Consider the following 25,554-nt stretch of genomic DNA (forward strand, 5'->3'; position numbering starts at 1 on the left):
TACACCTGTTTAGTGGGTGAGCCTGTCTCTGCCACTGTTTCCACTGTGTGTTGTAAATAACTGAAATGAAGGCCTGATGCAGACAGGTGATGATTTGGTCATCTGGTGTGAAGGACAAGGGTAGCAATAGCCACAGGGACACAGTGTGTGGGAGTGTGTGCATGTGTGTGTCGGCCCTATTCCCACACGTTCATTCACCACGCTTGATAAATCCGAAGATTTTTAAAAAGAATTCCCGCGTTCAAAAATGCAATTGGAATAATAACCATTTACCAATATTGTTTTATGTTTGTTTGATCCCAGTGTGCGTCTCATAATCCACATATCCGAGCCTTTTGTGTCGAGCATTTTGTCTCTTTCTGATTAACAACTTAGCACATTAAAGCGAGAAGAAATACAATCATTTTTGCAACATAAAAATGTTGTCGATTGAGCTCAGAAAAGCAATTTAGCAGGTTTCACCCCACAGTAATTTCACCCATGTTCTGTTTTAATGGCTTTGTTTTGCAAAAAAATAAAATAAGAAATAGGCTCACGAAAGTCAGAGCGCTGGAGAGGAGTTCATAAATTGAATTTTAAATTTAGCAGTTGAATTACTTTTGTCTCCCATGCCTCCTCCCCCTCCTCCATTGAATGGCATATACCCAGATGAACAAAAGTGAAAAACACATTTGAAGAAAATAAAAAAACAATTTCTGTGTATTCCCTCTAGTTTTTTATCTGCTGTCCCTTCTGGCGCAAACACGATTCACTACGTGTCATTTTCATATTTTTTTTCCCTAAGTACAGCCATTTCTCTGAGGGTGGAAAAAGAAATAATCTTTCAATTTGTCAAGAATTGTTGTCTTTTTTTTATTTTATGCCTGGTGGTGTGAGGGAAATGGTGGGCATATCTCTAGGAAAAGGCTGCAGTGGGCTGAAATCTCATTTAGTGGAACTTGTCATGAGAGCAGATATGAGGCTCCACTTGGGGAGGCGGAGGATACTCATTTTTTTTTTTTGCCTCAGTGGACAGGTGTGGATAATGCCATGTGTGGTAGATGGACCAATATATTAGATAGCTCTATATCATTTTATTGTGTCTGTTTTATTTAAGAATTTCCCACAAGAGTGTGTGAGGGATGAGAGAGATCAACAGTGAGAGCCAGTGCAGGGTTCTGCTAATACACCTTTCTGTGCGTGTGTGTGTGTGTGTGTGCGTGTGTGTGTGCGTGTGTGTGTGCGTGTGTGTGTGTGTGTGTGTGTGTGCGTGTGTGTGTGTGTGTGTGTGTGTGTGTGTTTAATCGAGCATCCACTTCTTCCCTCGCAAAAGTTGCGTGTCCCATATCACGAGTGGCACAGTGTCCTGCATTTTCAAATAACTGGAGAGCGTCGCCCTTTCGCTGCAGATATTGCTAAGCGGACCTGTGTGTCTGTGCGTGTGTGTGTGTGTGTCTGTGTGTGTGTGTGTGTGTGTGTGTGTGTGGCTTGTGGGGTGTTCTGGGTGTACAAGCATTAAGCAGGTCATGTGTTGCCCTCCACTCTAGAGAAAACACCATTATAGCTACATTAGAAGAATATGTCCAGAGTCAGTTGAAAAAGATACTCTATTACAAATCTCTGCTTTGATATTCAGTTGGTTTAAGTATAATGATCAGCTCAGAAGCACTAAAGGACCAAATCTATTTTAGTTGCAGTCTGAATTAAGTTATTAGATCACTCTCTTTCCCGCTCAGTCAGGCTCTTCATCGTCTCACTGAGCGATAAGGAACTAGGATAAATAATAAGATGATTGAGGATCGTTTCTTCAAAAAGAAAATCCAATAAAGAACACATTTTGCTTCTTGAACTTGAAGTTCATCCATCAGTATTTCAAAAGTACAAAGGATTTTTCTATAAAAAAACATTTTTAAACGTGTTTCACACCACAATGGCTCATAACCTTAATTATTCCCTAATGTGCTTTACTCTAACGCTGGCAATCATTTTGTCAGATGAGATGTCAGCTCTTTGCGGTGGTGACATTTTTCATTTTAGATCAGTACCGACGATGCACTCTGTGACTTTTGCTTCGGCAACGTAGGGAATACTTTCCTTAAAAGTAGATTCACACATGAAGGAGGTCAAAGTAAAGAGTATAGTGAGCGAGCTGGACTACAAACATGCATTAACACACGTTTTTTATTTCTATAAATCCTTGTGATGCAGACCTTTGCAGGGTTACCCCTTCTCCTCACACACACCCACATACCTCCATGCTGTGAAATAACTTTTAGATACTGTAGAGTACTCATTCCTCCATCTCTCTCCCTACCCAAACACACTCTCTCTCTCTCTTTCTCCTCCGCACTCTGTGAAATAGTCCAATGTACTCCACGCACATGCCTCAGTAGACAAAACCACTTTAAAGCCGGAGCGCCGTAACCGTCCGCACGTAACCCGCTGAATAAAGTGCTGCCATCCCCTGACATGTCTCCTTGATATTAGCCCGGCAATATGAGGCAACAGCAATTTCTCCTCCACACTAGACGAGGTGATATTGAGTTGGGAAGAGGAGAGGGAACTGAAGAGGGAGGTGGTGGTGGATGAGGAGGATGAGGAGGAGGAGGGGGGGATTATTTGGAGATGAGAGAGGGGAAGTGAAAGTGTGTGTGTGTGTGTGTGTGTAAGAAACAGTAGGAACAAAATGTCATAAATCACACATGATCCTACACGGCGGAGACAAAAGGGAGAAAGCAAGAGAGGAGAGAGGGAAGAGAGAAGAAGTCCACATTATCTGCCCGGCAGACAGACAAACAAGCCGCTACGGGTGATGGATTAGCATTAGCCCGACGCACTGTACCGGAATCTTCCAATGGCTCACCGAGACCCCATACAACCTCTAAAAAGGCTGTGAAATACTTACAACGGAATAAATCGCCCTTGACGTCCGCTCTTTCTTCTCTTTGATTTTGTTTTGTGTGTTTAAGAAGCTAGCTCCCAAGGTGTAGCCTCAGAGAGCAGGTACTTTGACTGCCTCACTGCCCTGAATTCCCTCCTGGGATTCAAACTCACAAACTTGATTTGCGCTCGTCACAATTGTAATGCAAAGTTTGAATCCCTGCCAGACTCTTAACCCATTACCTGTTACCTTATTTATATTCAGAAGAGCATTAACTCAAATGTAGTTATCTGTGTTTCTGCCAGTTTATTTTTTCTGTAAGCAACAACATGCAAACAAGCACAGTGAGAGGGAGCGCTGTACGGGGACTACTGGCACTGCTGGGCTGTGGTTGTGGGAACTAGGCCATAGAGGTTTTATTGCTATTGCTTCCCATCACTTTAAACAACATTTACAACTATTTCAAAACCCTTTCAGACAGTAAAACAAAGAGACAAGCTTCAGGTTTTAATTAAGTCACTATATGTTGGCCCTCCTCCAGCAGAGTTTGCTCTCGATTGCTATGTAATAAGCATCTCTGCTTACTTATTTCCAGTTGTAGCTCATTTACGACCTGTAGACATTAATTTAAGGCTTCTTGCTGTGTAATTATAAGATAAATCAATGGTGGCTGTGGTTTGGAGTGTGTGCACTAAGTGGACTTTTGTCCAACTTGGCATATGCTGGATGAATTCATTTGAATGACTCTCAGCCAATCACAGTGCTCCGTCGTGAATTCATGTAAGATATTAGCCATGACATTAATCCTTCTTTTCCCCCTCTGCAGGTGTCTTCCATGGACTTCATGGCTATGAAGCGCTCGCAGCTGTACAGCATGGCCAACAATCCCTACTCCACCCCACAGCAGCCAGGGGGCGGGCCTTACCCTCCTAGCCAGCCATACACATCACCTCCTCCACACAGATATCCAATGAGCATGCAGGGGAGGGGGCAAATGGGCATGGGCGGGATGCAGTATCCTCAACAGCAGGTATGTCAACAAACCCAAACGCTACATTTTTAAACCTTTGTAATTCATGAATGAGTCAGCCCCTCTCAGCTCTGCAGATCCAGATATTGCAGCTGGTATGATTAGCCATATTACTGTGGGACATGGTGAACATTCGCCACAGGTTTTCCCCCCGAAGGCTTGGCATGTTCAATTTGAGAAGCAGCTTAAAATACAAGGCAGGACATCTCAAACCCTGGCATGTGGTGGTGTCACTCCTGGTCATCACTCAGTTCCCCATTAGACTCCCACTGGAGAAAGATGGGTTTGATGCTGTGTATGCATGGTTTGTCTATGTAAGCAGGTTCATTCTTCATGCTTTTTTGATGGAGCGCTTGTATGCTTGATTGTGTATTTCTACATGCTTCTGTACTGTATGTGTGTGTGTGTGTGTGTAGCTTGTTTGATTTTTGTGTGCATGTCTCTTTAATTGTGTGTTGTGTTGTGTGTGGTGGAATGATCTCTGTGTAGTAAACATAGATGCAGTACAGCCGACCCACGTCACAATCTCTCTGTGCGACACAATAGCCCTGTGTTGGAGACAATAGTGCTTCTGTCTGCTTTATTGAGTCTTAAGTAAATCTCATTTGGACTACAAGGGTGTGTGTGTGTGTGTGTGTGTGTGTGTGTGTGTGTGTGTGTGTGTGTGTGTGTGTGTGTGTGTGTGTGTGTGTGTGTGTGTGTGTGTGTGTGTGTGTGTGTGTCTGTGTGTGTTGGAAGGAGAAATACAGAGAAAGTATGAACGTGCATTACTCTGTGTGAGCTAAATGTATGTGTGACGGTCTAGTTCCATCAGTGTAGTTTGTAGTGAAGCAGCACTGCTGAGCAGCACAGCGAGGAAAAGGGGGGAGTGTCCCCTGCTGTCACTGCCTGCTATATTTAGTCAGTTTGGTCTGTTGATCTGGACTTGGACACCTCTTATTGGGGCGAGCGAGCTTCCACACATAGCAAGACCAGAGAGAGAGAAGGAGGGAAACAGATGGACTGATAGACAGCCTTCCTACATTGTCTTAAAATATGTGCATACATGCATGCAGTAGCAGGGATAATTGGTGCGTATTATATTTGTATTCAGATAGTCTCTCGCATACAATTTTCACATATGCAGTAAAGATTTATATTTCATTTTTAAAGAGTCCTCCATGTGGAGATAGATAAGACATTATCAATAAGGTTTCCTGGGAGGTGCACATAGAATAAAAGGGATGCTACAATGATTTTACAAATAAAGATGAGTTTACACAATAGGGAATACAACATTATACAGCAGTTATATAATGTCTTCTGAGGCTTTGGAGAAATTTGTAACATCAAAATTATGTTTATATTATTTTATTAATGATAAAAATGTTGTGTGGGTTTGTACTATTGAAGGCTATATATGTTTTTATAATAATACAAATGATAATAATAATAATAATGAATAATAATAATAATAATAATAATAATAATAAAAATAATAACATTTGTATAAAGTCAAATATATACTTTAATTCATCTTCAATTTTGTTTTTTTAGGTACAATAAATAAATACATAGTCAAATGAACAGCTAAAAAAACTACAATACCATAATGAGTAATGACCAAAAAGGTGTAGGCTAAATACAGAACCTATTATTCCCATCCTTATCACAATACCAAAAAAAAAAAAAAAAAAAAAAAAACTTTGACAGAAAGTTCAGTGTCATGCTAAACCACAAATTTACTCCATCAACTATCACTACTTTCTTCTCACTGGAGACATTGCGCTCTGCAGTCCTTACAGGGAATCTTCATGGTAGACTTGATTACCCAAGCTGCAGGTCTAAACCTCATATGACGCATCTTGATGATGCCAACACGCTCCCAAAACAAGTATTATTCAGCCTGCTCAGGGCTTTTGCGGTTTGAAATATACACAATTGGGAGGGAGGGGCGGTGACTATGTGAAGACAGGCTGTGCATAGAGAGCAATGCCGACGCATAATGACGTACAGTCAGTAACACGCACCAAAATACATCCCTGGTACTGCTCTGTGATGAAATCCTCGGGCGTATTACATAGCCCGAGCGAAGCGCTATGGAAGGTAATTAGTTCAAATAGAATTAGTTGTTCACTCTGGCTACAGCCATGGGAAATGTGCTTCTAAAGTTTCTAATTATCTGGCTCTGGCTTTAAAAGCAGCACCACCGCATTGCCTATCTGCAGCCGGTGAAATCTAGCTCACAGTAATGAGTTTGGAGGAGGAGGTTTAATTCCACACTCTCACATGAGCGTAATGAGCATCACCTACAGAAAAGCGGTCAGGGGTCTGATCAGGGAGGAGCAGGAGGGGCTAAAAATGAACGCCCCAGATGTGTACTGCAAAATTAAATGCATATCAAGTCTTAAAGTGACTATTTATTACATATCAAAAGATGCACCAAATGCAGTTAAGATGGACAGGATTGCAGCTGTGTTTTCAGGAGGATAAATCAGCCACCATAACCTCTTTCTTAACCTCAGATGTTATAAAACTGCCCCAGGATCAGCTGCAAAGATCACTCTCAACGTCTTGACTGTGGCTGCATCAGCAAGGGGGATTGTGGGTGATGTAAGACGCGGCACACACAGTCCCCCATGATGCATTGCGCTTCAGGGGCTGAGACCTCAGCTTGTCACAGCCAAGCATGCTGGGATGTTGCCAGGCAACGTGACGTCAACAAAGATATGTGTGTACGTCTATCTCTGTGATTTCCCCAGGACTGAGTGACTGGGGGGAGGGTTAGCAGAGGAACAAAAGGCTCTCTTTGACTGCCATTATTATGATTAAATCCTGGTGAAATTAAGCCCTGCTCGTATTAAATAACAACTCCACATCAATACATATATTTCATCCAGCGGAGGTAGTGATATAGGATATGTAGCGGCTAACCTCCGTCCTTTTCAAAAGACTCACACGTATGGAGGCAAAATGTGTCTTTGTAACAGCTTAGATATACAGTACGTTATGGATGCACTTAGAACAATTTTAATTACATTATTGAATAGAATGATAGGATATTATTTGTTACTTACCCTTAGTGAAAAATTGCAGGGGTCCCCTATGGTTTAGGGGTGAAGACGGCGACCACAAAACATAACGTCCTCCTTTCGAAGCGAGGGACCTGTGTTGCATCTCTCTCTTTCCCTCTTTTCCTGTCATCCCTCTACTATTGCTGTCATATAAAAGCATAACATATCCCAAAAATAATTAAAAAAACAACCAATATTTGAAAAAAAATCCAAGAGCAACATCTATATCCAGAATTTGTTTTCCCATTACTCAAGAAAACCCACAAGGCTCTTTGTAAACAGTTTTTATTGGTGGTACTTACCACTGAAAAATTTGTTTCTCTGAAAATTGTTGATAGTAGGGTTGGTGGATTATCCAGAGTAACGGGGAGAATACCATTGTTTGATGCTTTGAGCACCACAAACAAACTTAATTTTGCCTCCATTGTTTAGGGAAGGAGTCGGAAATCTCTGAGATGACGGATGTCTTAAAAGAAAAAAAAACTGCATTGAATGTTTTTCTTTGTTTGTGTAATTTAAATGAACAGACTCTGACATCATAACCAGAATAAGTATAACTTCATAACCAGAGCTGGATTGTTTAGAGCTGGACAATGTTTTGGATTTATGTGGCATGTGTACACCTACACATCATGTCAACACATCTATTTATTATTATTTCTGTATATTTGTTTCAACCTTAGAATAGCTATATAAAAAACGTAATATCCGCACAGTGACATTTACATACGTAAACACACTTAACGCCTACATGCTGTATTGACACATTACCGTAAAGCCATAAAAAAAAAAGCTTGTGCAGGAGGGAAGGAAGCTAAAAGCTTATACGAAGACCTCTCCTATAGTTCATAGAAGCACTGTGACTGAACTGTTACCTTCTTCTGGTGGTTTACAGTGGTAGAGTTATTGGTGTAAGGTACTCATTGTGTGTGTAACCCAGAGGCTGTATGCGACCCTTCAGTCCAGATTGAGTCGTTGTTTCTGGGGGACTTGTTACATGTCCAGGCCCTCAAGCTCAATGTCTGGAGCTGTCTCTGCCTCTTCAGTCACATGCAGTGCAGGCTTGCACAGACAGTACACCTATGCACCCGCTGACGTGATCGCACTATAACACATGCTGTGACACATTCTTAAAAGTGCAGTTCTCTACCTATTAGGTACTCTCCTCATGGCTTCCTTTTACTTGACCATGGGAGGCAAACACAGACACTGAACTCACTGTTGACGTCTCAAACATTCACCTACAAGCCTCCAGCCAATAAGCCAAGAACTTGCATTAGGGGTAGTTAGTGTCATGCGGCGTCTGCATGTGTGTCCGTGAGAGACTTAGTGAGTCACAAAGGGTGAGAGATAGAGCGTAAGAGGTGTGTGTGTGTGTGTGTGTGTGTGTGTGTGTGTGTGTGTGTGTGTGTGTGTGTGTGTGTGTGTGTGTGTGTGTGTGTGTGTGTGTGTGTGTGTGTGTGTGTGTGTGTGTGTGTGTGTGTGTGTGTGTGTGTGTGTGTGGAGTGATTGGAGCCAGAACAGGAAGAGGAGGAATACGATGAGGGAGGCGGGTGTCTTGGGGATGACAGGCCACACGAGAAAAAAAAGAGTCTGTTTGGGAAGCAAGTTTAAAGTGAAGAAAAAAAACGAAGCAGAACAAAGCTCAGCCAATTCTTAGCGTAATTTCCTGTGATTTCAAAGTTGGCAGTCGGAGAAGAAAAAGGAATTTGAAGGAAACATTAGTGTTTGATGTGAAAAGAGGGGAGGGGCGAAGGAGTGGGAGAAAGAGCAGGAGGGGGAAAAGATATCCTGGAAAATGAAAGAGAGAGAGAAGTTGAAAAAGGAAGTAGTTGTGTGTGTGTGTGTGTGTGTGTGTGTGTGTGTGTGTGTGTGTGTGTGTGTGTGTGTGTGTGTGTGTGTGTGTGTGTGTGTGTGTGTGTGTGTGTGTGTGTGTGTGTGTGTGGCTGTTTGTTCCTAACACACTGGGCCAACTTAATAGAAGCCAAGCATTTAAAGTCAAGTAGAAATGTGGCTGACCTGCCGCCTGTTCAGTCCATAAAACCACAACACCTCTCACAAGCCTGCTGTCCTTCAAGGCTTTTTATACCCTCTTTACAAGTTACACTCTCTTTATAAAGATTCTTTTTCAGGAAATCGTAACAGAATGCTAAAAAAAAAATACGAAAGAAAATAAAAATAAAACATCTGTATTCTTTAAATAGCCCGTCTTAAAAGCCTGTATAACATTCAGCTGGGGAAGCTGTGTACATTCCTCATTAATGAGCAACATTTCAAGATGGCTCTTCTTCTTTGTTTTCATTCACCCAATATGCAATACAACATATTTTACTGTGGTTCTCAAAACAGCTGAATTAAAACTAGTGCCATGCAACTGTCAACTATGCTTGTTTTTTTTTTTTGTTGTAAATAGTTGTAGACACTCAATAAAGCTTTTGTTTGAATTCAGTAATAACTTCGATTATATATGTTTTATGTTTAGTGGTGTTGTAACGGAATAGGCTGTTTTCAAAGAAGACATTTAAAATGTTATGGTAAGAAAAGCACACGTGTCAATATTAAAGTTAATGATGGCTGAATTCCAATTAGCTGCTTCAGTTGTTATGGTCCTGGTATTGTGCATTCTGGCTCACTGTCACACCGAAATGGCTTACTGGGACACTGTCATTTATGTTTTTTTGGTAACACCTGTGTTTTCCTACTATGACATGTCAAAATGTGTGCTGTAAAATAAAGTCCACAGACCAAGGAAAGTGAAGCAGCTAAATAGAATTCAGCCATTATTCATTTGGTTATTTACACGCTTTTCCTACTGTGACAAGATTTCTCATGAAAAAAACGTATTGATTGACAGGCCTTTTGATACCCAACAAGAATCACAAGAGACAACAAGTAAGTAAGTTTGTAAACGTTTGACTAAATCTAGCCCGTCCTTTTAATTATTACCAGTTGAGAAACACACAAACACTGATAATTAAAACTGAATTTGTGAGCATACTTTCCATGGCCAGAGCATAGCCACTGGGTTTCTACGTTTCAATTTAAACAAAAAGCTGTAAAAATCCTTGTCTGTCCAAACATCATCTTGTGGACTATCGACTTTGGGGAGTTGGATGGGTAATTTACGACATCGATTGAGCAAGGGTGGGTGGGGGTGAGGGGGGGGGGTTTCCTCACCAGTGGGGAGAGTGAGCGAGGGCCACTTGGAAGCACTTAGGGGCCCCGGGTGCTGGGGTTGTCTCTGGGGTTAATGCAGCCAGCGCTGCTTGCTCTGACGGATGGCTGGGAAGCCCCAATAAATCAGCCCCTCTGCCAGGAAAGATGGAGGGAGAGGAGGGGTGGGGGTACAAAGGGGACCACTCCAGACTCGTCACGCCCCTCCCTTTTTGAAAGGCTCTTGAAACATTGGAGGGCTCGCTGTTCAAAGTACACATCTCTGCCGTGCAGATACACACCAACGCAACGCACACACTTTCTTTCTTCCATCTCCTCCACAACTCCAAACCTGCACTCCATGCCCCCCTATGGGACCCTGGGTGTTTTCACCCAGAGAGAGAGAGAGAGAGAGAGAGAGAGAGAGAGAGAAGGGGGGGTTAAATGAGGAGAGAGAAAGGGTAGAAAGGAGGACGACGATATGGAAAGGCTGATTAATTAAGGGTTCCTCTCTGGCTATAGAATAGATGAAGTTTCAGGATCAATTAATTAGCAAGCAAGCCCTACGCACGTCAATGGCTCTAATAGCTTGCTCTCATTTGTAACTTTTATTACCCCGCTGCCGTTGAGTGCCTCTCAGCAAATCAGACGCCACGTGGAGACGATGCTACTTGGTCATTAACTGGAAAGGGGGGAGAGAAAACCCCTCCCGTATTACAGACCAGTTGAAGCAACAGTATCAATTATATCAATGTAAAGTGTGTGTATGTTAGATCTAGCATTCAGGAAGATGGAAAAACACAGAATGTGACACACATTAGTAAAAACACGACTTGCACAAAATGAAGGAAATTATTATTATTCTATCATTATTATTATTTTCTCTCTCTCTCTATATATAAATATATAAAGAAAAAAATGTAATATAAATATAAACATGATGCCCCAGTGTATTATTTTTGTAAGCCATTAGTGAAATTACAAACCCAGCTGTCAGTTATTTTCTGTTTCATTAGTTGTATGGGCTGCAAACTCCATCATTTTTGTGCAAGCAGGTGAAGTGCTGTTGGAATTTAATATAATTTAGTGTTTGAATGCAGGCAATCGGTGTAAAACGTCACAAACGGAGTGTTTTTGAAAGATCCAGGCCTCGGTGTCTGCAGTGCTCTATATGTGCCTATTGATAAGATAAAAGAGCAGAGAGATGAAAGTGGAGCGAAACGGAGGGAGCGAGGAAGGGAGAAAAGAAAGAGATGCTTTACGTCTTTTTGCGAGTTACTAGAGGATTAGTCGCAGCTCTAATTGGCTCACTGAGAATTCATCTCAGTTTTCTTTTCAGATTAGAGATAGTTTTTTTACACAGGTCAAGTCTGCTCCGGTTTCTCCGTTCCTTGGGCTTCATGTGTAGAGAAGTGAAGAGACGTGACACGCCGTCAACATTTGAAAACAGATCTGAGAAGGCATAGATTGGCAAGATCAAGGTGTTACCTTTATTTACCCACTGTGAATCGCTCACATCCATCCATTTGATGTTAGATTGCTATGAGAAGATAAAGACGTAGCCCGGTTATATAGACTATTGAATCGAACCGCAAAGTACTCAACATACTGAATTGAACAAAGATCAATCTGAATTTTAATATAACCCTGACCCTATTGCAACAACTTTTAAGATAAGTTCTAAATGCAGGAAGATAAATCCGGCTATTAGATTAGTATAAACCAAACCTCATGAAAACTCTTGGAAGGTTAAGTTCAAGTAACTAAGGTTTTACTTCACAAACACCGGAGAAAGTCAGAGAGAGAGAAAGTGTAAAACATCATCTTATATATCGGCTAATACAGTTTATAGTTATTTGAGGTGAAAATGGCAAATTGGGGCTGAGTATGTGGTTTCTTTTTTAATGATCGTACCGCAATGTATGCTTCCTCCTGTGTTTCTCTCTTATATTAAGGAAACACCATATATTATATATGAGTTCTGATGGCTATATATTTGAAAAAAGTAATAATTATACACCTAGTTGCCAGTTTTTTAGGTACACCTCGCTAAAAACTAGAAAGAGGTGTTCATTCAGATACATGGTCATTCTTGAGGCCGCCGTTTGTGGTGCGTTTGAAGTTTATTGTGTTATACAGAGAGATGTTTCTGTTATTTAGCCTACTCTCATTTATTTAAATGTAGTGGACAAAATAACAGAAACACATCTCAGTATAATGCACTACAATTCTAATGATCATAAAGTTGAATCGATACCTCATAACGGTTTGAACTAAGGGAGAGACTCCCCACAGGCCACCAAGCCCCTCAATTTGGTGGCCCAAGTACATTTTTGGTGGCCCAATCTTACGCACAGCATCCACACTGACCTGAAGGAACTCGACAATCCATGATGTCACCGCCATTTAACACAGCGGCACCTCACAGTGTCAGCAACCGAAAGAAAGACAGCGTCTCAGCAGGGGATATGAAATACGAGTATAACCTCCTGCGTGGCGTCGACCGCTAATGGTGAACGAGCGTGTTTCAACTAGAAGCCACCTTCCCTCCTCTCCCTCCCTCCATCCTCACTGTTCAGATGTAATTGACATGACTCCTACACAAGTTCGAGCCTGTCATCACAGCGAGCGGTAAAAAAAACGCTGCTGTGTGCCAAAATGATTGATCTGAAAGACATTTCAGGGAAATTTTGTGCAAAATTGTGTTGTTTACGTGTGTCATAAGCCTTCTTTTGCCCCAATTGTGATTTATTGATAATTATTTTCTATCTGTCAAGACTTAATTTAGTTTGAGTTCTGGTAAAAGGTGGCCTTCTCTCCACTCAATTTCCAAAGTAAACATTGAAAAATTCTGTGTTAAGAAACATTTCAGGTGATCAATGATCTATTTACCAGTCTCAAATTCTGTCTTCAAGAAAACCTGCTTAAACTCAGTATCAGCATCTGCACCTCAATCATTCACATCCATTTCTGACCCCTCCAATGAATCACATTTGCTTTTTCTTTTCTCTTTCTCTCTCAATTTCCCCTCTCTCCTCTGTCTCTCTTGGCCACATATTGGGGTCAGGAGTTTAGTAGGGGAAAAACATTTAGAGCCGGTGGCACGGGGCCCAGAGCCTCTCGCACAAAAAAAAAAAGAAAAGAAAAGAAAAAATAAATCTCTGTTCACACACACATTACAAAGAGCATTAACCTGCCCTGCTCTACCTCTCCAAATGTCTCCATTACGGCTCTGCTTGGAACAACACAGGCAGCGCTAGTCGCAGCCAGCCGTCAAACGATGTGAGCAGAAACAGAGAATTAGAGAGACGGAAAAATAAAGAAAGACAGACGTGGGGGGCAGAGAGCAACGTTTGGCAGCCTTCAGAAAAGGGATCCGAGATGAAAATATAGAAAAAAACACGGCTGTGCGTCTTAACAGTCGATAGCTACACTATCTCGCTCGCTTTTACTCGCCGTCAGTTCCATGTTGATGTTATCACCGGGTCGATAAGTCACAATCTTTGAATAGACGGGCTTGTGTTTTCATTTGGGAATAGAAACCTGCACTATATGAAGTGCACCATGCTTCATAGCAAAAAAAAAAAAAAAAAAAAAAAAAGAATATCAGCAAATGTATCTGCAGCCGTAATGGAGTTTCTAACTTTTTATGCCTCAGAGACGCATTAAGTTTCCGGGGGTTGTCTGTTCGTCCGTCATTTTCTTGCGAACGTGATATCTCAGTACCTCCTCGAGGGAATGTCTTTAAATTTGGCACAAACATTTATTTATATTTAGTCTTGGCTTGATGTGTAGTATCCAGGTTCAGGTTGCTAGAAGGTGACAATTGAGAGACCTGCATATCACTCCTCCTGTCCCTCACTCTTCCTCTCAGTCCTCCAAGGACAGCTCAGTCCTGGAGGTGTCAAGGGCCTCCCGGTGTATGAGGAAGGGGAGGAGCGAGAGAAAGAGATATTAAAGAGGGGTATGGAGAGCGCTGTAGAGTGCCCTCACCTTAGAGGGGGAAGAGTATGCGAGGACGATAACGAGTACAGGCTGCGTCCCCTCTTCTTTCCCCTAATGTTTAATCACGTTCCTGTTGATGCTGATCCGTCGCCTCCGACGCCTCACATTTCATTAAGGGACTCACCTTTCGTTCCCATCTCATTCTGTATACAAAAGATGCACGTGGTGCTGGCTGTGAGCGACTGATCTTATCCCCACGCAGGGCTGAAGAAGCTGGGTGATTTGGTTTTGGTCCTGAGTGTAATGAAAACCTCTTGTCAGCTGTGCCAGCTCGGCTCAGATGTAGAAGAACTAATGTGGTTCTAAGGCTGTCAACTTTGTATGTTATAAAAAAAAGAGGAGAGTGGATATTTGTATTGCCAGTGACCGACTTTATCTACAGCACATGCATCCTGTGTTTTAACACTGGACCAATGTAGCCACTAACTTGTTTTCATTATGTGTGTGTGCAGGGTTCTTGGCAAACCCATTGTTTCTAACATCTTGACTTACACTGAATTAGAAAGCTTATTGTAATATCATAATCATTTTCAATGCTTCAGTGACAAACTAAGTGTTATCTAGTAGGAACTCAGCAGGCAGATATGCAGGACGATGAAGTCAAGCTAAATAAAATATTAAATATCCACACAATAAAACAATATGAAATTTCCACACTATAAGTGTATTAGAGATGCAATATTTTGGCCATGGCTTGTCGTCGGGCATCAAATTTACAGCATGACACCAAAAGCATGCTCATAGTAAAAGCCACAGGCCTGATACTTATCCCACATTAGTAATGAGGAAAATATTCTTTAATGAGTAAATTAGTATACAAGATCCTTACAATACAAATGAAAATCTTAGAAGAAAGAAATAGAAAAGTTGTTTGTTTTAATATTTTTCTGAAATGGTACCTTTTTTTCCTTTAAATACAAGTTAATGAAAAGATCACCAACAAAAGGACAAAAAAAGGAGGCATTCACTAATACTATTCTTTTAAAGTAGATCAATTCTTTCGGCTTTATCTATAGATATCCCCATACTCAGACACAAGTCTTTGTCTCAATGCCCCTCATTTTTGTAAAACCAATAACTCACTTTTTTAAATTGGTCTTATGTTATTTTCTCAATATCTAAACTAGGTCTTGTTGTACAGCCAGAGAGTTTAAGGCGTGAGAGATTAGACTGCGCGAGGAAAAGAAAGATGCAGCTAAACTGAAAAATGTTTCAGTTGGATAATTTAAATGCTCCAGCCACTTAATGCAAATTAGCTTTAGAGAAATAGATGAGGCGACTGCCACATTCGCAGAGTTATTTTGATAGCGGTATACTTCATGCTTTTGACTGACAGATCTGTCAACACTATTTCTCCCTCACTGTTTCCCCGCTGCACTCCCTCGCTGAAATTTCCTTTTGATTATATGTCTTTAAGTTAGCTTTTAGATGTAATAAACTGCTGGAGTGTCTGAATATGAAGACATTTTGTAGTTTGTTTACAAATGGAATTATTTTAATGTCTTTTGTATATTCAGAACCATCCATCCAGTGTTGCTGCAATTAACTCATTTGGGTTATAATGCTATTTCACAAAAGAAGTGGTCTGTCAGTAGATATGGCAACTTAGCCTACAGTTCTATTAGCTTATAATCGTCTTCATATTCCACATCTCGGCCTATAGCTGGCCCTCAAGCACCCTGCATAGGTCATTTTGGGGCCTTTGTTGAAGAAGACTTGTTTGGCATATGCAAATAAATGCTTGAGAAACAGAAATAGAACAACAGTTCTAGATCAATATCTATCCTTGTACGATTAAGTCCAAGCGATAAAAGATGTGTTTAGCTTGGTGCCCAGTTACTTAATGAAACTTGGACAGAGTTATATACAAAAATGTCTCTTTGAATTGATGACATTGGGCTTTTAGGGTAATGTATGCTAACGTTAGCAAAGCAGGTGTAGGGTATCAAGGCGTCCATCAGTTTCTGTGCAGGATATAAATATAATAAAGTGCTCGCAGCATATTCCATCAAGTCTTGTCATCCGCGTGCACTACCATCACCGCAGGGATGTTTGATTATTTGTTTGTATTATGATTGTATTATTAAGTGTCTCTTTGGGCATACCCATCGGTATAGATCAGGGTCACGTGTCAAACAGCAGAGTGTTTTCTCGGTTAAGCCAGAGACACCAGGAGAGCCAGTATGATGACGTGCACTATTGTACCATAATGCATTGCACAATGCATTTCAAAATTCAAATTTTTTTGGTGGTGGTGAAATTACTCTAGGTACACCTCAAAAAACTAAAAAAAATATAATCAATAGATAAACATATTTGCAACTCGTTGTCATGTTCAAATGACAGTGACATTACAAAGATACAGCTTTGACGAATGACAGCAGTGGTCTTGTTGCTGTATCATTTCAAGTCAAACAAAAATGGTAACGCATATAAGATAAGATAATCCTTTATTAGTCCCGCAGCGGGGAAATTTGCAGGCTATATAGATTTTTATATGGATTCATAACTGTTAAAACACTGTATAATAGAGATGAGTAGATAGTACATGAAGTACTGTACTGTATACTTTGAGTATGCAGTATGAAACTGGGACACATAAGAGGCAATTTCACTGATTAGTTCCTTCCTTCTGGTTGGAGACATGTCAGTCAGGGAAATCACCTTGTGCAATAACACCTCATAGATAATGACATGGTGTGTCCCAAATCATACTACATACTGTAATAATTATATATATATTTAACAATATCTGTAGTATACCGTTTGTGGCAGTAGTTACTGTACATTTTTACTGTTTTATACATTACAAGAATTATACAATACATAGTTTCTTGAGCCGGGGTTTGAAAAATTAAATTTGAGTTTTTAACGTTTTGAGTATTCCTAGTTTTGTCACTTTTCTTTTTTTTTTAAACCTGATTCAAATTCAAAAGCCATCAGAACTCAAACCTCTGCTGCTATTCAATCTATCGCTGCTCGTTAAAGGTAATTCATGAATTACATTCACCTGGTGTTCCCGCTGCCAATCTGAGCAGTGGGATCCATATTATCAACCTGTGTCTCCGTCTCTGCCTCTCCATCCTTCCTCTCCCATACGTTCCTCAAACCATGTGAGTATAAAAGAGCTTGAATCTCTTTCACGTTCTCTTCCCGTCTCCATTCGTCTTCATCATTATTTACCATTGCCCCATCCCTCCTCTAAGACTCGTCTTCCTTCCTTCCTTCCTTCCTTCCTCTTGCTTCCGCTTTAACACTTGTCTGTGTCGCCCCTTTTCCCTCCACACATCTCTCTGTCTGCATCACGTCTGTATCTGTCTCTCTCTGACTTTATCATGTGAAGCATCGCTTTATCCATCCCTCTACGTATCTCAGTCTGTAACACCTCTCGTCTGTCTCCCCTCTGCCTATCTCTCCATCTCTGTCTCTCTAAACATTTTCCTTTGCCACCATCTCTAGATCTCTTCATGTGTCTCTATCATGTTTTATGTTGCTGTTATACTCTTTGTCAGCTCCTCTGACTCTTTATTACTTGTGCCCTCCTCTCTCTTTCATTTTTTATTTCAAGCTGGCACTTTGTGGTGGCCTACTAGCATGATAGCACGCTAATGCTGCTGCGCTGCCTGTGTGCGCCTGTCATGCCTGTCAATGTGTGTGTGTGTGTGTGTTCAGGGGTCGGGGTGGTGGCTCTGCTTAGCTCTCTGGTTGGCTGAGTCCATCTGTCACTCAAAAACGGGCGACCTGTGGTCCCGGTTGCCAGCCAGCCGTAACGCCACATCGACAGAATTATGAAAAATGCCTGTCTATTGCTCATTGGCCCAATTGAATTACAAGCAGTGCCTTGTTCCCTGCTAGGTTATTTAAACGGCTGATTTAAGGCACACACGCGTGCACACGTACACACACATACCACTTCCATGGATGAGCGTTAGCGTCGCTATTTATTCCCCTCCATTTGCGGAGCAGGAAAATATTGTCTGCCTTGGCATATGACTCTTGTTTTGATAGATTTTTGATTGAGTACTTCTCAGTGTTTGTGTGAGTGTCTTTGTATCTTAATATGCCGCCAAGGCTTTTGTTTTCATCACACTGTTTCTGCAGTTTATGGTGAATTATTTGCTTCGCAGGACGTCTATTCTGCGTCATTTCTCCCTACAGCACTTCACATCTGTTGTCATTTCATTACAGACATTTATTTGACACTGTGTGCCTGCCAAGGCGCTCTGGATAAATCACAGTTATTTTGTCTGCTTCCACACACCTGAGTTGAAGGAAAAAACCTGAAAATTGTCTTTTCTACTTCCAGCAGTTCTTTTTTATTGGTATAAGCAACAGCACAGCAAGTCTGTTTATCACTAAGCATATTTTCAGTCAAAGAGAATCAGTTTTCAGTGAGCTGGTGTGTACTCAGTTGGTACAGTACATTCATACAGCCGCCCCAAGCGATCAAACAGAAGCTGCATTTGAATGACTCTTTTCTTTCTTCCCAAAGCCACGGTGACAGGTTGCTACTTGTTAGACCTCCAGTCTGCCTGCTGTCTCTGTTTCTATTTGACTGACTGACTGGTGATATTTCTGCCTTGTCTTTCGTTTGTCTCCTTGTCCTCCTCTCTTCTGCTTGCTTAACCTGATTGCGTGTCTACCTGCTTGCATATCTGTCAGTATCTGTTCTTGAATACACTGAAAATGGACATTCTTTAAAGGTCAACAACTTCCCCATGTCATAGTGTTTAAACAGTGTGTATATAAGAATGATATTTTGGTCTGTTGTAATTAGGCCTGTCAGAAATATTACGTTATTCATCTATCGTATAATATATGAGATGACCTTGATCATTTTGGCTGACCTCGATATTGCCCGTTGTGTTTACATTCGTATTTTTGTTACATAAGAATGTTCCCAATATTTTTGCCAACATGAGAATAAACAGCAGGGTTTTTCCTGCCATTATGAGACTTGAGCATTGCAACATTGTGCATTTTACAGAGGCCTTTTTATTTATTGTTTTCGTTGTGTGGTTTTAATTTATTTATGTTTAATTTATTTTATATTTTTTCACATTCCAATTTCCATGTCTGAAAATTCTTATGAATTAAATGTCCATTGCTCTTTTAAAAGGTGTGCTTGCATTATTATGCTATTATATTAGCATTTTATCAGTTGCATTAAATCGTCTTAAAATCACAATAGTATCGTTTATGGTAATTATCTATGGGATATTATATCGTCCAACAAAAGTAGTTATCGTGACCTGATTGATCGCTGAATCATTGAAATGAGTTAAAAAGGTATGGACCCAGTAAATTTGAACAACAGTGGTCCTAGATTGTAGCGAAGAGTTCTTGAATTTTACTAATTGAAAATCCAGAAATATGAATCACATAACATGAAATTAAACATAAGCTTTACACTTTTATTTTTACTCATCCAGTCATGGGACACTTTGTCCTGATATAAAGCGAAGAGAGACAGCAGACGTTGCATCGGTGTGTTGAATCTCACTTGTTCCAGCATGCTTTCTAGCTCTGTCCCAGGTGTATTTTTACATATAAAATCTCCACAACTCAAACTGTCAGTTTTAAAGACAACAGAAAATAGTGTAGTTTATTATTTATTCATTAGCTTTTCATGCTGTCTAACAAGGTTATTTATACCACCAAAGAGGAGGCACAAACCTAAAGAACCATTCTCCGTTGACCCAGTTGTCTGTGTCTTTTCCTCCCTCTCTGCCTACGTCTATCCATCTATTCCTCTGTCTATCTGTCACTGTCTGCCCGGATCCGTCTGTCTGCCTGTCATTGTGTTTGTCTGAGACAGAAACCCACCCACGGTTGTCTGGTCTCGATCTCCATGGCGACCTAATCCTCGCCAATCCCAGAACAGTTGTGTTCCAGTTGAGACCCACTGTGTTACCCCAGCCTGTCATCACTGATCACAGGATAGAGTTGCTTCTGATTTGTCAGAGTGGCTTTGATCCAAATCTATTGACGTTGGTGTCTGTGTGTGTGTGTGTGTGTGTGTGTGTGTGTGTGTGTGTGTGTGTGTGTGTGTGTGTGTGTGTGTGTGTGTGTGTGTGTGTGTGTGTGTGTGTGTGTGTGTGTGTGTGTGTGTGTGTGTGTGTGTGTGCATTTGTTTGTCTTTCTTACCTTAACAAATCTCTACATAATATACAGACAACTTGAATTCATGTGCATTCATTTGAGTACATTGGTATGAGAATGTGTCTGTAAGAGTGTGTGTGTGTGTGTGTGTGTGTGTGTGTGTGTGTGTGTGTGTGTGTGTGTGTGTGTGTGTGTGTGTGTGTGTGTGTGTGTCTGTGTGTGTGTGTGTGTGTGTGTGTGTGTGTGTTTGTGTCTATAAGAGTGTGTGTGGGTGTGCGCGTGTGTGTTGCCCCGGCTGACGGTAATGAATCCAGTGGTGCTGTTGGCATGAGCAGGGCCATGCTATTAACCTCTCTGCCAGCTAGACTGATCTCACCCTGTCTGTCTGTCTCATCGGCCTAATGACACTCTCACACTCTGAGCACACACACACACACACACACACACACACACACACACACACACACTCACACACACCACACACTCACAGACCTGTCCTTCCTAATCAAATTTCCATTGAAGTGAAAAATATTCTACATTGTCCAATCATCTCTATTCAGGGAGTCAAAAAGCTTCTGCCAGCAAAGAGAGAAGATTTCTTTTTTTTTTTAACACCCACTCAAAGGAAGTTACTCTTCAAAACTATTTGAAACATATTAATCTCCACTTGTCCTCTGCAGCCGGATCACATTTCACTGTATTTTACACCAGCCACCAGTTTCAACAGGGCTTTTTATCACTGGCTTTTCTCACTCATAACAGTCACTGTAAAACTACAACGCCGGCTGTGTGCTCTCTACTTTTGATCTGACAAGACTGTAGTGTAGAAGCTCCGTCACGTTGTAGTTCCCTATAATACCATCATTTGAGATATAAATCACTCTGAGTTTGAGGGAGTTTTTCTTCGCCTAGTCTGCCAAGGAAGATTTAAAAGGGACATTTTGAAGTTTAGAACTCGGGGCAAAAGCTGGAGGTGGCCTAGCTTTGCACACGCCCCAAATTACAGCCTGTGTGCTTGTTTAATGAGTTTGTGGCAGCACTTTTTGTCGTCACTAAATAAAAAAGCAACATGACATGATGGGGAAAAAATATGACATGAAAAGTGCTGTCAAACAGCTTCAGCGGTGGTCATAAATGTTGTTTAATAGTCTGCACTTGGCTCATGTGTTTATGTGTGTGTGTGTGTGTGTGTGTGTGTGTGGGTGTGTGAATGAGAAAACCCCAGCCTCCACAGGAAATCCTTAGAGGAGTGAGGAGCACCTGGTGCTGTCTGTAGTCATAACAAACGACAAGGAGGGATTTAGACTGTATTGGTGCCAGCTTGTTACATGCACTCCCTGTTCACATTCTCTCCCATAACCACCGTGTAATGCAGCATCGCCACTTGGCATGGATTCGCCCTCACGAGTTGTTTTTTTTTAACTGCACTGCTCTGGAATGCCCCGGCTCATCCATGTGTCCCTCATTAGGGTTACGGCCAGGGACGGGCCAGCAGTAATATCCAACACACCTCATCCCATCTGTGAGCTGACCGAGACAGAGATAATGTAGAGAGGAGGATGCATTTGGCAAGCCAGAGGACATAAAGTGAGATGTTTCTGCAGTGAGAGTTCATTAGGCAGACGACTGCTGGGAGGCAGGTGTCAGCCTGGTCTGAGCTAAATTAAAAGCGTTAGCTGAGGAACAATCAGATGAATTGGGAAATGGATAGAGGCCAGATTGAGTAAGGCCACATGGGATGTTTTTGTTTTCATTTTCACATCATTCCAAGAGGATTTTAGGTCAGAAGACTCTCCTGCTTTCATTTGGTTGACTACAAAAACGTCGCCCGGCACCGGCTGTGATGTCGACTAATTGCACCTGAAAGTCTCTTTGAATGACTTTTAATTTCAAGGGGAAGTTTTGCTTCAACTTCAGCCTTGACCTTAATGGCTCTCGGCTAACCGTCGTGTGATTGGTCGTTTCAGCAGGTGGCGCCGTACGTCCAGCAGGGGATGGGGGGCTACAGCCAGCAGCAGCAGCAGCAGCAGCAGCAGCAGGGGGGCCAGCCGGGGACCCCTCCGTACTTCAGCCCCCTCAGCAGACCCCTCCAGGCCAGACCCAGAGCCCTTACCTGCAGCCGCGACCACCGCCACAACAGGTACTAACGCGCACACACACAGAGACATGAGCTGATCCCACTCAGACCCAGCCGCCCACTGTGCCGTTTCCTGTTTGGAAGAAATTGGCAGGGACAGCTGTAACCAAGCCTAAAGTCAAAAATTGAAAATGATTACCATAACTCAATAAATAAATATGAATAGATATATCAGTTACACATAGATGCGCAGATGTAGCCGATCAGATGCAACATCAATAATAAAATTTGAAATATCAGCAGGAAAGGGATTTCATCCAAATCTTTTTCCATGGGTTGTATTTTAATATTTTAGTGGTGCTGAGATTGGACAGATCATCTTAAGAGATAGTAGTGTGTGTGTGTGTGTGTGTGTGTGTGTGTGTGTGTGTGTGTGTGTGTGTGTGTGTGTGTGTGTGTGTGTGTGTGTGTGTGTGTGTGTGTGTGTGTGTGTTGTGTGTGTGTGTGTGTGTGTGTGTGTGTGAACAACAATAATGTGGTGTGTCGGAGGTCCAACATGCCTGGTGGTCACATTATTCCCTCACATTATTCATGACAGGTATTTTAGGTAACACTCACTCGGTCTGTTTCTCTATATTTTCATATTCTCTCAACTCACGCACACACACACACTTTACAGAAAAAGGACTTATGAATGCAATACTAGTTCACAGATTGGCCAGTCATAGTGTATAAACACATTGTACATTTTCTATGCACATAAACCGGCCTGTGCAAACCCAATCCTCAGTACAACAAAAGGCCTGTTCCACAGATTTTGGATTGAGACTCGTCCGGCCAAGTTCCAGCACGATGTTCTGTAGAAGTTTTCCATCGGGAAGCTGGGTTCAAGCAGTTGTTTTTGAGTTGAGTGAAGGCCGGCCCATGTGTTTCCCATCCACTCTGCTGCAAGAGGGATCTATCAGCCCCTGGCTAACAGCCCTGCCCTGGATCAGAACAGAGCAGAACAAAACCGAGCAGGAGAAAGAACAATACAAGGCGGGAGAGATTACAATAGAACTGGACAGGAAAGGAAAGCTCAGACAGAACAGGGTGGGAAAGGAGAAGATAGGACTAAGCAGAACTAAAGAAAGACGGATGAGTGATGTAGGGATGCCCCGGACCATCCTGCAAGATCAGCATCAATAGTGGCCATATGAGTCCATATCCAATATTTGTTTGGTTCTTGTAAAACAGCCAATTGTGATTGAAATACCCAAGAAGGATATAAATCATATAGATATAGCACTACCTGGGCCATCTACAACACTAAAATAATGCTTAGACATTAATGTAACAACAATTAGCCATCTATACTTGGCATTTATTTTCCATCTAACTCTTATTTTACTTCAAGTAAAACATTTAACCGCAATGTAAGCAGGAATTTAACTTGCAGTAGAGCGATTGCTACTTTAATACACATGACTGATCGATTTGTACCTCTCCTACTACAGAGCAGAATGATCACAAAACAAGAGCGAGCTGTTTTGAGATATCCACACACTTTTTGTTTTGTTTTACAAGACACTGTACTGTGTATGTGAGCCATTAGTAGCTCACAAATGTGAAAAGACTTCTTTAGCATCTGCACTAGTTGATGCCATTTGGCAGTGGTGTAGTCGAGTCTGTCTAGGTAGTTATACTGTGATTTACTGAGATGTAGTTAAACCTTCCCTTAGACAGCCTTGAATATTGAGCACACCAAGACAAATAGCCAAGCAAAAAGCCTTTGTGAACACAAAAGCCGGTTGTCAAAAAAGGAAATCGTTAGTCTTAGCATAGTAATTTTCATACTGAGTGAACATTTCAGCCAGCATGCCTTTTGTTCACACTGAAAAAAGCACTTACTCTTGTGTCCTCACTTAACATTCTCACACACACGGACCGAGCAGCCTATTGAACAAATGTTATTCATTCTAACTGGGGAAGGCTGAGATCCATGGCCACGTTGACATTTTGTGAAAGTAATGGTGTGTTTTCATCATCGCTGATGATGTGGCGGCAATTGACCCTCGCTGACATTTACACACCAGGTAGTTCATCTGAAGCGCTCTGATTGGCCAAAGCCTCGTTTCACCTGTTCTGATAGGTCCCATATTGGTTGCCATGCCAACTGCTGTGGTGACCACGGAGCTGGTTTGCCTTTTGTTTTTCATTGTTAAGCATGAATGTTACTTTGAGGGGGAAATGTTTCAATCATCACACATGGTTGTTAACGCTGCATAAAAGCAACAATACCTTCAGCAGCCTGCACTGCAACTATGTTGCATCCCGCTGTCTTTACCTTTAATCAAGAAATCCTCCCTATGCGTTGGAGCTGTATAGCATTTTCTGTCCCAGCGACACAGCAGGCAATGTACAGACACCTCCTGATTCCTGTCTGCTCACCATCAAACTGTAGACCAACTAAGTCCAGTTTTTCTATCGACTAATAAGCTCCCAGCTTCCATCTTTTCTATCTACATAACATTTTTACATTTTAAGCTTGGTATGGGAAAGTAGCTTTAACAAGAAACCCAGCTATTAAGGCACATGTACAGTCAAAGGACAATCTTTACAACTAGCAGTCCAATCCAACTGAAACAGGATAGATAAATATAGATGTGAAAATGTAAATGAACAGTTGGTAATAGGCTAGATTCCCTATACAGCTACACCAATTCCATCTTGTGAAACAAATGCAAATATCCAGGTACAAGCACGCACTCTGTTTCAGTTTATTTTCAAGTAATTACTGAATATAACCAATATTGATTATTAAAAATGACATTTTACACATAACAAAAACAAGCCTGTGCGGTGGCATTAAGACAAAGTTAATTGTCCATCGATTGAGTGAGAGAGGAATTAGAGAGGGAAAGAAAACCAGAAAATACCAGAATACATTTAAATAACAAAGAAACTAGGTCCCTGTCTTTGATTTTGGATCCAAGAGTAAACATGTTTGGAAATGAAACTAACACAGTGAAGTTGGCCAATTTGTAATAAATTGTAGTTGCATTTGATGTGTTCTTAACTCAGCTATGTTTATTTCTTTAATGTTTCTGTTCTGAGTGAGTGAGTGTGTGTCTTTGTATCAGTTTTTGTAGTTGTAGTTTTTGTATAAGTGTTTCTGTGTGTACACTAATCAACCGAGTGTGCTGCAACAATTCTGAGCTTTGAAAAGGTCAAATGGTGACCTTTGTCTGTGATTCTGTGCTGAAATGAGACATGATGTGAGCCGCACGCAAAG

This window comes from Anoplopoma fimbria, chromosome 15, assembly GCF_027596085.1.
Source record: "Anoplopoma fimbria isolate UVic2021 breed Golden Eagle Sablefish chromosome 15, Afim_UVic_2022, whole genome shotgun sequence".
Taxonomy (NCBI): domain Eukaryota; kingdom Metazoa; phylum Chordata; class Actinopteri; order Perciformes; family Anoplopomatidae; genus Anoplopoma; species Anoplopoma fimbria.